This window comes from Leucopleurus acutus, assembly GCF_964270905.1.
Source record: "Leucopleurus acutus genome assembly, chromosome: 3".
Taxonomy (NCBI): domain Eukaryota; kingdom Metazoa; phylum Chordata; class Mammalia; order Artiodactyla; family Delphinidae; genus Leucopleurus; species Leucopleurus acutus.
The window spans coordinates 18900434-18912524 of record NC_139145.1 but is presented as its reverse complement, the minus strand read 5'-3'; the positions used below and the strand labels follow the sequence as shown (position 1 = coordinate 18912524).

At 45.9% G+C, this 12091-nt stretch overlaps 1 protein-coding gene across 1 annotated transcript in view; it reads right to left on the bottom strand.

Moving 5' to 3' along the window:
* The window catches only part of COL23A1 (collagen type XXIII alpha 1 chain), a gene marked incomplete at its 5' end in the record, with an annotated part of 352130 nt that overhangs the window by 178285 nt on the left and 161754 nt on the right, over positions 1-12091 (bottom strand). The window lies entirely within an intron of this gene.

Here is a 12091-nt window from a genome sequence, read left to right as displayed (position 1 = left end):
CCAGGCCCCAAGATCCAGGTTGTGGTTCATGCACACGTGAGCCTTGGGGCTGCCAGGTCTGGTGGGCGCAGAAGTGAGTGAGCATGTCCCTACCTGGAGAGTCAGGCAGCAACAACTCTGCTGTGATGCCCTGGGTGCATCACTGGAGATATGGACACGAACAGTGTGCTGCAGGAGCACAGACCAGGGGGCGTCAGAGAAGGTGGTGGTGGGGACGGGCCTGGAAGGATGAGCAGAGCTCTCCGGGCAGAGGAGGGAGGCAGGAGTCCCAGGCAGCAGGAGCAGCACCAGCAAAGACACAGAAGGTGAACGGTCAGTTTATAGAATGACAAGTAGTGATCCAAGGATGCTGAACAACAGTGGTGGAATTGCGAGAAGACCAGTGGACTGTAACTGCTGGGGAGCTGCACTTGGGCCTGCAAAGCTCAGGAACCACCCTTCTGTTATATACATGTGGTCTCCTGGTTGGAAGTATTTTGGAAAGCTTGCTCTGGGGGTAGAAATCTATTCATGCAGAGAAAGTTCTGGAATACAGCTGCCATGATGAAGTTCTGAAAGACACTATGGTTGGCTGAATAGTGGCCCCCAGAGATATCTATGTCCTAATCCCCAGAACCTGTGAATGCTACCTAATATGGAAAAGGAACTTTGCAGATATGATTATGTTAAGGATGTTAAAATGGGGAGATTATCCTCGATTATCCCAGTGGGCCCTAACTGCCATCACAAGTGTCCTTATAAGAGGGGGGCAAAGAGAGATTAGACACGGAAGAGGAGAAGGCGATGTGACCACAGAGTAGAGACTGAAGTAATGCAGCCACAAGCCAGGGAATGCTGGTGGCTACCAGAACCTAGGAGAGACAAGGAACAGATTCTCCCCTTCAGAAGGACCAGCCTTTCTGACCCTTGACTTTAGCCTCGTAAGACTCATTTTGGACTTCTGGCCTCCAGAACTTTAAGAGAATAAATGTATGTTGTTTAAAGCCACCAAGTTTGTGATAATTTATTATAGCAGCCATGGGAAACTAATACTTGAATTGCTACAAGTTGCCAGCCATGAAAACATCTCACTTCGAGAAGGATTATATCGAAGTTGTCTGTGGTAACTTCAGCTAAGGAAAACATGGGATTGCGAGAAAAATCTTTTTTTTTTTTTTTTGCAGTACGCGGGCCTCTCACTGTTGTGGCCTCTCCCGTTGCGGAGCACAGGCTCCGGACGCGCAGGCTCAGCGGCCATGGCTCACAGGTCTAGCCGTTCCGCAGCATGTGGGATCCTCCCCGACCAGGGCACGAACCCGTGTCCCCTGCATCGGCAGGCAGACCCTCAACCACTGCGCCACCAGGGAAACCCGAGAAAAATCTTTTACCTAAACTTTCTATAGGTAGAGAATAGAAATCAATCAGAAATCCATGAAAAATGAGAAGTAATTTACAAATTCTGATTAGAAACATAAGTTAAAAGTCCTGCCGAAAAAGAAAGGGGTTTTTACGATGTGCTTTTAAGGTCTTGAATAAAGAACTGGCATTTCCTTGAGTGTTTGAGGACTTTGGCTGCCACTAATCACTGTTGAGACTTTCAAAGCAACTTCTAGAACACCTTCCTTTTATTTTGAAGGCTTTAGAACAAAGTCTTGACACTTATTCATGTAGACAGGATCTAACTAAGAAAACAGAAACCACTACAAGTATTTACAACAGAGGGAATACAATGCAGTGAGCTAGTTACACAGGTGTTGGAGAAGTTGAGAAGCCAAAGAGATGACATTTAAAATAACCCAAAGTTTAGCAACAGCAGGAAGCTACTAGCACCCCTAGGTGAAAGTGACAAATGAGAGGGAGGGCTGTGTTACCGGAGCCCAGGGACTGAGGTCACCGACAAAAGCTAGACCTCCGTCAGGCAGTGTAGCCCATGGCAGGGAGGGAGGCGGAGAAATACCCTGGTTTCTCTCTTCTCCCCACCCTCTAATCTTCCTCCTGCGCTCTCATTGGCCAAACCCAGCAGGCAGTCAGGAGAACCCAGAGCCAGGGGAACACAATCTGTGGGGCTAGGTCGTCCTGTGATCAGATCAGAGAAAGAACAGGCTAATTGTAAACAGGCACAGTCATTTACTCACACTCTCAAATATCCAGAGCTGGGTCTATGGATTTGTACCCAGTGATATCGGTGTCACCCTCCCACTAAAGAGATTCATGCCAGGAAGGAGGGACAGAATGCTGGGCAGAAGTGGAAGGAAGACTGCAGGCAAGTCCCGTGGGCGGGGGGCAGCAAGGGCCCCCACCCCACTGGCACAACCGAGGCCTGAGCAACTCTCTTGGCTGTGTGCTCCTGGCTTCTCTCTGGCTCTGCCAACTCTGTCCTAGGCACAGACTCCCATTTCCGCTATTCTGCCGCTCTGTTTAGGGCCCTTACCCTCCTCACACTAGTTGCTAGTGCCCCCCAGTGCTCCCCTCACCCACCAGCCAACTCAAATCTTAAGGACCATCACCCTCCAACCCCCACGGGGGCCCTGAACTGCCGAGACCATCAAAACTCAAGCTTACTGGTTTTCTTACTGAGAGGTTTTTGCCCTCCCGACACCAAAAACGTGGTGTCTTTTCCAATTCTGCTTCTCCAACTTTCCAACAACAACTGGCTGTATAACAATTCAATTCAATTCAGTTCAATTCAGACACTAATGGCAGGAGTTAGCACACAGACCCCACAGGTTTAAAGGCTCAGTTCCACAAGACTGCGCCCACTTCCGACACCAGTCACGAGTATTGGACCATCTATACTTCCAACCGACTGGCTATAAACTGGGGGTCCCCATAACCCACCCCCAAGGTTCGATGATTTGCTAGAATGGCTCACAGAACTTAGGAAGCCACTTTATTTATGTTCACTGGTTTACTGTAAAGGGTACAGATGAACAGCTGGATGAAGAGGCTGTACATAGGGCGAGGTCTGGAAGGGTCCTGAGTGCAGGAGCTTCTGTCCCACGGAGTTGGGGTGCACCACCCTCCTGGCACATGGATATGTTCACCAACCCAGAGGCTCTCTGAACCTGGAACCTCATGGTTTAGGGTTTAGGAGGTTTCATTACAGAGGCAGGATTGATCAAGTCATGGGCCAGAATTGATTGCACTCAACTTCCGGCCCCTCTCCCTTCCCCAGAGGTGAAGGAAGGGGTAAGCTGAAAGTTCCAATCCTGTAATCCTGGCTTGGTCTTTCTAGCAACCAGCCTCCATCCCAAAGCTACGGAGGGGCCTCCCAGCTACCAGTCATCTCATTAGCATACAAGAGACTCTTACCACTCTGGATATTCCAAGAGTTTTAGGAGCTGTGTACCAGGAACCAGGGACAAAGACCAAATATTTATTTTTTATATACCATACTCTCCCTCTTTTAACCCTTTGTTATGGGCTGTACTATGTTGCCCAAAATTCATATAGTGAAGTCCCCACCCCCTAGTACTTCAGAATTTGACTGTATTTGGAGATAGGACTGGTCAAGAGATAATCAATTAAAATGAAGTTATTAAGGTGTTCCCGCATCCAATGACTTCTGTGCTCACAAGAAGTGGAGACCAGGACACAGACAAACACAGGGGGAACACCATGTGCTATCATAGGGAGAAGGTGGCCATCTGCAGGCAAAGAGAGAGGTCTCAGAAGAAACCGAACCTGCTGACACCTTGATCTTGGATGCCCAGTCTCTAGAACTGTGAGGAAATAAATTTATGTTAAGCCACCCAGTCTGTGGTACTTTGTAATGGCAGCCCGAGTATATAAATACACCCTCCCAACACCCCCAGGAGGCAGGTAATATTACTATCTCTGCTTTACAGATGGGGAAATCAAGGTTTACAGAGGCTAAGTAGTGTGCCCAAGGCCAAGCACTCATGCCCAAGGCTATGCTGTAGGAAAGCAGTGGGGCATGACCTTGCCCACTCTGCAGCTTTGCCAGCATCTCCTCATCACACTCTCAGTGGCCCCAAGTGGCCCCTCTCTAGGCAGATGCTGTGGCCACATGTGGTCCCACCAGCACAGCACCCCACAGCACAGTGGAGTCAGGAGAAATGCCTATATCTCCACTTGGATGTTGGGTTCAGCCACGTGGTGGCTGCGTGACTGGCGGTAATTGAACTTCGCTCCTCATCTGTAAAATGGTGAGGCTGGGTGAGGGCAGCAGAGGCTGCTGAGCCCAGAGACCAGCCTGGGCTGAGCCTCAGCCCAGAGTAAGTGTCCATTCTGGGGGCAACGCCCTGGGACCCCAGCCTGGTGACCTCACCTTGTCCCTCATGTGGGCAGTTCTGGGCAAGGGACTCTGGTGATGGCGCTGTTGAAGAGGAGAACTGTGCTCCTGGAGAGGCCAGGCACCTCACCCACACGTCCATTTCACAGCCCAGGAAAGCTGAGGCCTAGGCTGATGGCGGGGAGAGGATATAATTTTCTCAGGACCACAGAGTTGGAACTTAATAGAGGTGGGATCAAACCCAGTCTGATTTCAAATCTTCTGGCCCTTCCTGAAAGGCAACTATTCCCTTCTGAACTGCAGAAAGCTCTGCCTGGCCTGTCACGTCTGTCCCCGTGCCCACAGTGTGGCTCATACAGGGCACCCCACACTGACCCTGCAGCCGGCTCCATGGACCCCAAGTTTCCCAGGAGCTCCGGCCGTTGAGGGAGGGGGTAGGCACAGATCCAGAGCAGCTCGCTGGACTCTGAACGGCACCGGATACAGGCACTGCTTGCCCAGCAGGGTAAGCGATAATCTTTTCGTCTATTCCTGGCTCCTGGAGATTTGCCTCTCTCTGGGGAAATTATTCTGGGGTCACAGAGAAATTTCTTTGACAGCTAATAAACTTTCTGTTTCTGGAACCAGATCCCGCAGCCCTCAACCCCTGGGGGAGGTGTGTATTGTATTTTTTCTCCTCCCTTTTAATCACCAGATGAAGTGGAAAGGGGTAAGGGTGAAAGCTTGGAGCTGAATTACCTCCTCAGCCAAAGTTCACTCTGAATTCGTAATTTGCGTACATGGAGCCCAGGGACCAGGCTGTCTCCACTAGGGCCTGCAGTGACCTTCAGCTCTCTGTGAGGTGGTTCAGGAGTTCAAAGTTCAAACCTCAACTCAGCAAAGCTGAGCCTGGCGCCGAGTCCTGAGCTGGGCACACAGAAAGGCAGTTGAGGCCCCTGAATGCAGACCACAGGCTTATGGTGGCTGATACGTGGGATTCCAGTCCCGGCTCTGCCTTGTGACCTGGGGGTGGGAATTTCAGCTCTCTAAGACTCAGTTTCCTCATCTCTAAGATTGGACAATAATAGGACCCATCTCCCAGGCCCTGGCGCTCCAGAATTTCTCATTAGGAAAAGCATAAGGGAGGGAGGTGATCTGGTTTCACAGTGGTGAGGTGAGAGCTGCTTTTGAGGTATCAGCTGCAAAGGAGGGCACTGTTTTTCCTTAGATGGTATGTTTGGGGGTGGCCCTGGAGAAGGCTCCCGTTAGCCCCCCGCAACTTCCCCGCCCTGCTGCAGAGGAATGAACCACATCTTGTATAAGAATTGCCTAGCACAATGCTTGCCACCTAGTTAGCACGGAATATACTGACTGCCATTCTTTTATTGTTGTTTTTGTTGATAACAGGATATGACACTTGCCCCGGATGAGTTCACAGAACAGCAGGAGAGGCAGCTATACTACTGGCCATTATAACAGCATCACAGTGTGCCAGGCATTATGGGAAGGCAGAGAGAGCCTGTTTTATTCTTCCTGGGCATCCAGGGTAGACTTCACAGAGCCGGTGACATTTTTTTTAACATATTTATTGGAGTATAATTACTTTACATTGTTGTGTTAGTTTCTGCTGTATAACAAAGTGAATCAGCTATACGTATGCATATATCCCCATATCCCTTCCTTTTTGCGTCTCCCTCCCACCCTCCCTATCCCACCCCTCTAGGTGGTTACAAAGCACCAAGCTGATCTCCCTGTGCTATGATGCTGCTTCCCACTAGCTCTCCGTTTTACATTTGATAGTGTATATATGTCCATGACATTCTCGCACTTCGTCCCAGCTTACCCTCTCCCCCAACCCCGTGTCCTCAAGTCCATTCCCTACATCTGCATCTTTATTCCTGTCCTGCCCCTAGGTTCTTCAGAACCTTTTTTTTTTTTTTTTAGATTCCATATATATATGTTAGCATAAGGTACATGTTTTTCTCTTTCTGACTTACTTCACTCTGTATGACAGGCACCAGGTCCATCCACCTCACTACAAATAACTCAATTTTGTTTCTTTTTATGGCTGACTAATATTCCATTGTATATATATGCCACATCTTCTTTATCCATTCATCTGTCGATGGACACTTACGTTGCTTGCATGTCCTGGCTATTGTAAATAGTGCTGCAGTGAACATTGTGGTACATGACTCTTTGAATTATGGTTTTCTTAGGGTATATGTCCAGTAGTGTGATTGGTGGGTCAGATGGTAGTTCTATTTTTAGTTTTTTAAGGAACCTCCATACTGTTCTCCATAGTGGCTGTATCAATTTACATTCCCACCAACAGTGCAAGAGGGTTCCCTTCTCTGCACACCCTCTCCAGCATTTACTGTTTGTAGATTTTTGGATGATGGCCATTCTGACTGGTGTGAGGTGATACCTCATTGTAGCTTTGATTTGCATTTCTCTAATGATTAGTGACATTGAGCATCAATTCATGTGTTTGTTGGAAATTTGTATATCTTCTTTGGAGAAATGTCTATTTAGGTCTTCTGCCCATTTTTAGATTCGGTTGTTTGTTTTTTTTTGAACTGCATGAGCTGCTTGTATATTTTGGTGATTAATCCTTTGTCAGTTGCTTCGTTTGCAAATATTTTCTCCCATTCTGAGGGTTGTCTTTTCATCTTGTTTATGGTTTCCTTTGCTATGCAAAAGCTTTTAAGTTTCATTAGGTCCCATTTGTTTATTTTTGTTTTTATTTCCATTTCTCTAGGAGGTGGGCCAAAAAGGATCTTGCTGTGATTTATGTCATAGAGTGTTCTGCCTATGTTTTCCTCGAAGAGTTTTATAGTGTCTGGCCTTACATTTAGGTATCTAATCCATTTTGAGTTTATTTTTCTGTATGGTATTAGGGAGTGTTCTAATTTCATTCTTTTACATGTAGCTGTCCAGTTTTCCCAGCACCACTTATTGAAGAGGCTGTCCTTTCTCCATTGTATATTCTTGCCTCCTTTATCAAAGATAAGGTGACCATATGGGCGTGGGTTTATCTCTGGGCTTTCTATCCTGTTCCATTGATCTATATTTCTGTTTTTGTGCCAGTACCATACTATCTTGATTACTGTTGCTTTGTAGTATAGCCTGAAGCCAGGGAGCCTGATTCCTCCAGCTGTTTTTCTTTCTCAAGATTGCTTTGGCTAATAAAAAGAAACGAAATTGAGTTATTTGTAGTGAGGTGGATGGACCTAGAGTCTGTCATACAGAGTGAAGTAAGTCAGAAAGAGAAAAAAAAAAGCCATATGCTAACACAGATATATGGAATCTAAGGAAAAAAAAAGGTCATGAAGAACCTAGAGGCAAGACGGGAATAAAGACACAGACCTACGAGAGAATGGACTTGAGGATATGGGGAGAGGGAAGGGTAAGCTGGGACGAAGTGAGAGAGTGGCATGGACATATATACACTACCAAACGTAAAACAGATAGCTAGTGGGAAGCAGCTGCATAGCACAGGGAGATCAGCTCTGTGCTTTGTGACCACCTAGAGGGGTGGGATAGGGAGGGTGGGAGGGAGGGAGATGCAAGAGGGAACAGATATGGGAACATATGTATATGTATAACTGATTCACTTTCTTATACAGCAGAAATGAACACACCATTGTAAAGCAATTATACTCCAATAAAGATGTTTAAAAAAAAAGATTGCTTTGGCTATTCAGGGTCTTTTGTGTTTCCATACAAAATTGGGAAATTTTTTGTTCTAGTTCTGTGAAAAATGCCATTGGTAGTTTGATAGCAATTGCACTGAATCCGTAGATTGCTTTGGATAGTAGAGTCATTTTCACAATGTTGATTCTTCCAATCCAAGAACATGGTATATCTCTCCATCTGTTTGTATCATCTTTAATTTTTTTCATCAGTGTCTTATAGTTTTCTGCATACAGGTCTTTTGTTTCCTTAGGTAGGTTTATTCCTAGGTATTTTATTCTTTTTGTTGCAATGGTAAATAGGAGGGTTTCCTTAATTTCTCTTTCAGATCTTTCATCATTAGTGTATACGAATGCAAGAGATTTCTGTGCATTAATTTTGTATCCTGCAACTTTACCAAATTCATTGATTAGCTCTAGTAGTTTTCTGGTAGCATCTTTAGGATTCTCTATATATAGTATCATATCATCTGCAAACAGTGACAGTTTTACTTCTTCTTTTCCAATTTGGATTCCTTTTATTTCTTTTTCATCTCTGATTGCTGTGGCTAAAACTTCCAAAACTATTTGAATAATAGTGGTGAGAGTGGGCAACCTTGTCTTCTTCCTGATCTTAGTGGAAATGGTTTCACCATTGAGAACGATGTTGGCTGTGCATTTGTCATATATGGCCTTTATTATGTTGAGATAAGTCCCTCTGTGCCTACTTTCTGGAGAGTTTTTATCATAAAATGGTGTTGAATTGTGTCAAAAGTTTTTTCTGCATCTATTGAGATTATCATATGTTTTTTATCCTTCAATTTGTTAACATGGTGTATCACATCGATTGATTTGCATATATTGAAGAATCCTTGCATTCCTGGGATAAGCCCCACTTGATCATGGTGTATGATCCTTTTAATGTGCTGCTGGATTCTGTTTGCTAGTATTTTGCTGAGGTTTTTGCATCTATGTTCATCAGTGATATTGGCCTGTAGTTTTCATTTTTTGTAACATCTTTGTCTGGTTTTGGTATCAGGGTGATGGTGACCTCGTAGAATGAGTTTGGGAGTGTTCCTCCCTCTGCTATATTTTGGAAGAGTTTGAGAAGGATGGGTGTTAGCTCTTCTCTAAATGTTTGATAGAATTTGCCTGTGAAACCGTCTGATCCTGGGCTTTCGTTTATTGGAAGATTTTTAATCACAGTTCCAATTTCAGTACTTGTGATTGGTCTGTTCATAATTTCTATTTCTTCCTGGTTCAGTCTCGGAAGTTGTGCTTTTTTAAGTATTTGTCCATTTCTTCGTGGTTGTCCATTTTATTGGCATAGAGTTGCTTGTAGTAATCTCTCATGATCCTTTGTATTTCTGCAGTATCAGTTGTTACTTCTCCTTTTTCATTTCTAATTCTGTTGATTTGAGTCTTCTCCCTTTTTTCCTTATGAGTCTGGCTAATGGTTTATCAATTTTGTTTATCTCCTCAGAGAACCAGCTTTTACTTTTATTGATGTTTGCTATCGTTTCCTTCATTTCTTTTTCATTTATTTCTGATCTGATCTTTATGATTTCTTTTCTTCTGCTAACTTTGGAGTTTTTTTGTTCTTTCTCTACTTGCTTTAGGTGTAAGGTTAGGTTGTTTGAGATTTTTCCTGTTTCTTGAGGTAGGATTTTATTGCTATGAACTTCCTTCTTAGAACTGCTTTTGCTAGAGCCGGTGACATTTTAACTGGGCCTCAAAGGACGCACCTAGGCTCAGGGCAGGGCCGGGTGTTCAGATAGGGGTTGGCGTGAGTGAGGAACGTACAGCAAAGAAGCCACCTGAGGCAGCCAATGGCCCTGAATGCCATCCTAGGAGGGGATTCTGAGTCCCAAACTCAGATACCTGGTGTTTAGCTGTGTTGACAGTGTGGAGAGACAGAGATGGAGACAGGGAGACAGGTTAGGAGTCTGCCAGTGACATCTAGGGCCCAGGTTGAGGCAGGGAAGGAGGCTGAGAGGACAGAGGGCCTGGCGGATCAGTGTGGCTGCAAGGGCAGGAAGAGCAGGGGAAGAGGGGCAGACTGGGTGGTGACTCTGTGTTTCAGAGAGAGAATGCACACAATACCATCTCTGCTGAAAACCACCTGGAAACGCCGTGTTTGCTTTTCCCAAAATGTACCATAATCAAGGATTCACCAGGGATGCCTCAGAACAAAGGCACCAGAATGGTGGACAAGCTGCTGCTTTTCTTATGGTGTCATTGTATGGCTCTGGTGACATAGCTAAGCCGTCCTTACTGAGCAAAGAGGGTGGGAACCTAGAGATGAGCCCTGCTCATCCGAGTACCTGTATAGGGCACAGAACTAATAGCTAACATTGACCAGGTACTTACCTGTGTAGAAACTGTGCCAAACTCCTGGTGGGCTCAACTCATTTAATGCTTGAGAAGTAATACCCCCATTTTGCAAAGGAAGAGGCTGAGGGTCAGAGAGCATACACCCGTCAGTCAAAGTTGCACAGTGGAAGGTGGTAGAACCAGGGTCGGTCTGGCCTGCGCAGTTGACAAAGCACTCTCAGAGCCTCATCTTCTGGAGACTCCTTCTTTCCCAGCTGTCTCCCTCCTGAGGATCACCATGCTCTCAACTGTCAGAAAGGGTACTTGAACCTGGGACGTCTGTCTCCAGGTACAATGTTTCTTAAGACAGTACAATGGCCTCCACCTCAGTGGACAACAGTCTTGCTCTTTCATCTCATTGCTGGTGGGTGGTGGGCTGGTGGTGATGCCTGATCATAATCCCTTCTGGCTTTTTATGCTCTACCTTGGATGAAACAGGTCTAGGCAGAGGGGACAGGTGAGGAAGCAAGCACAATTACCAGAAGCGGGAGGGCACCAGCAGCTGGCCCATGTCTATGGCATCCTGGATCTAGCATGAGCCTCACCCTCGAGAGTTCCTAGTGGAGGAGTGAATGTGTGGTGGGGTGGGAGTGGGGGCAGTCCCTGGTGGGGGAATCCAGCCTCTGAACCTATAGCCCTGCTGCTGCTCTGAGTTCCGAGGAACCAGGCCCTGAGGATACCACTGTTCCATCTGGGTCCCCCTAGCTGAGGCCCTGTGCTCTCCATCCCTCACCTTCCCCCTCTGGGGCCAGCCTCAGTATCATTTCCATCACTCAAGATGCAGAAGTCAAGAAGCTGACCTAGACCTGGGGGCACTGGGAGACTGGACTTAGGGGGAGGGAGGATGGAGGGTAGGCCTCAGCTGAGTTCCTGGGCTGCTCATGCCTGGGGGGCCTAGTCTACATGCCCACTATGGGCTTAGTGGTCCCTGATGGCCGTAGTGAATAAACCTGAAGTTGACCCAAGGCTGCTGGTCAGGCTTCAAAAAATCTCAGCCAGTATGTCATAATCCCAGAGCCGAAAACAAGCAGAGGCAAGACCCCTCTGTGGCACCTGCCTCCACCCTGAGACTCTGCTCTGGTTCACACCAAGGGATTAAGTTCAAAGAATGAAAACAGTACCTAGAGAAATTAACATGCCAGGGCACTTAGTAAAACAGTCCAACTTTAAAAAATAAAACCATCTCTGGCCTCCTCCTTAAGTTACTGCTGTAAGATTTAAAAGATACTTGAGTTTCATGGGTAGGAATACACAAGTGCCAAACACCTGGAGGAACTAAAAGGTACAAGCCATCATTCTTGTTTATTTAATTTATTGTCTGAAAATATTTAGGCAAGAAAAGTATGCATAAATGAGCTTTCCAGTATGGTCTGGGATCCCGGCAAAATAAACTGTTTTACCTATAGTTACTCAGTTCATCATATGTGTCTGATGTGTATTTATGTATACATGCACTGTGTAGACCACAGAGTAGGCAACATACAGCTAATATGCTGGTTCCTTACCCACAAGTATCTTTAAATTCCTTCTGTATTTGTATTTGTAAATATGTTATGTAAACCAGATGGATTTATAGAACTGGAATCTGGTTTTATTTTTTAACAACATGTACTATAAAATGCTTTGGGAAAATGATCTGTACATTTGAAAGGGAAAAAAAAAGATATCTTGGTCTACTTCTGAAATGGCAAGAGAATCAAGAACACACATAGGAAATGCTGGCATTGGAAGCATCTGCTCAGAATTGACTCTTGGGTCCAAATAAACTGCCTAGAGCAGCGGTTCTCAAACTTGGCCTCACAATATGATCACTTGGGGAGATTTTAAAAGT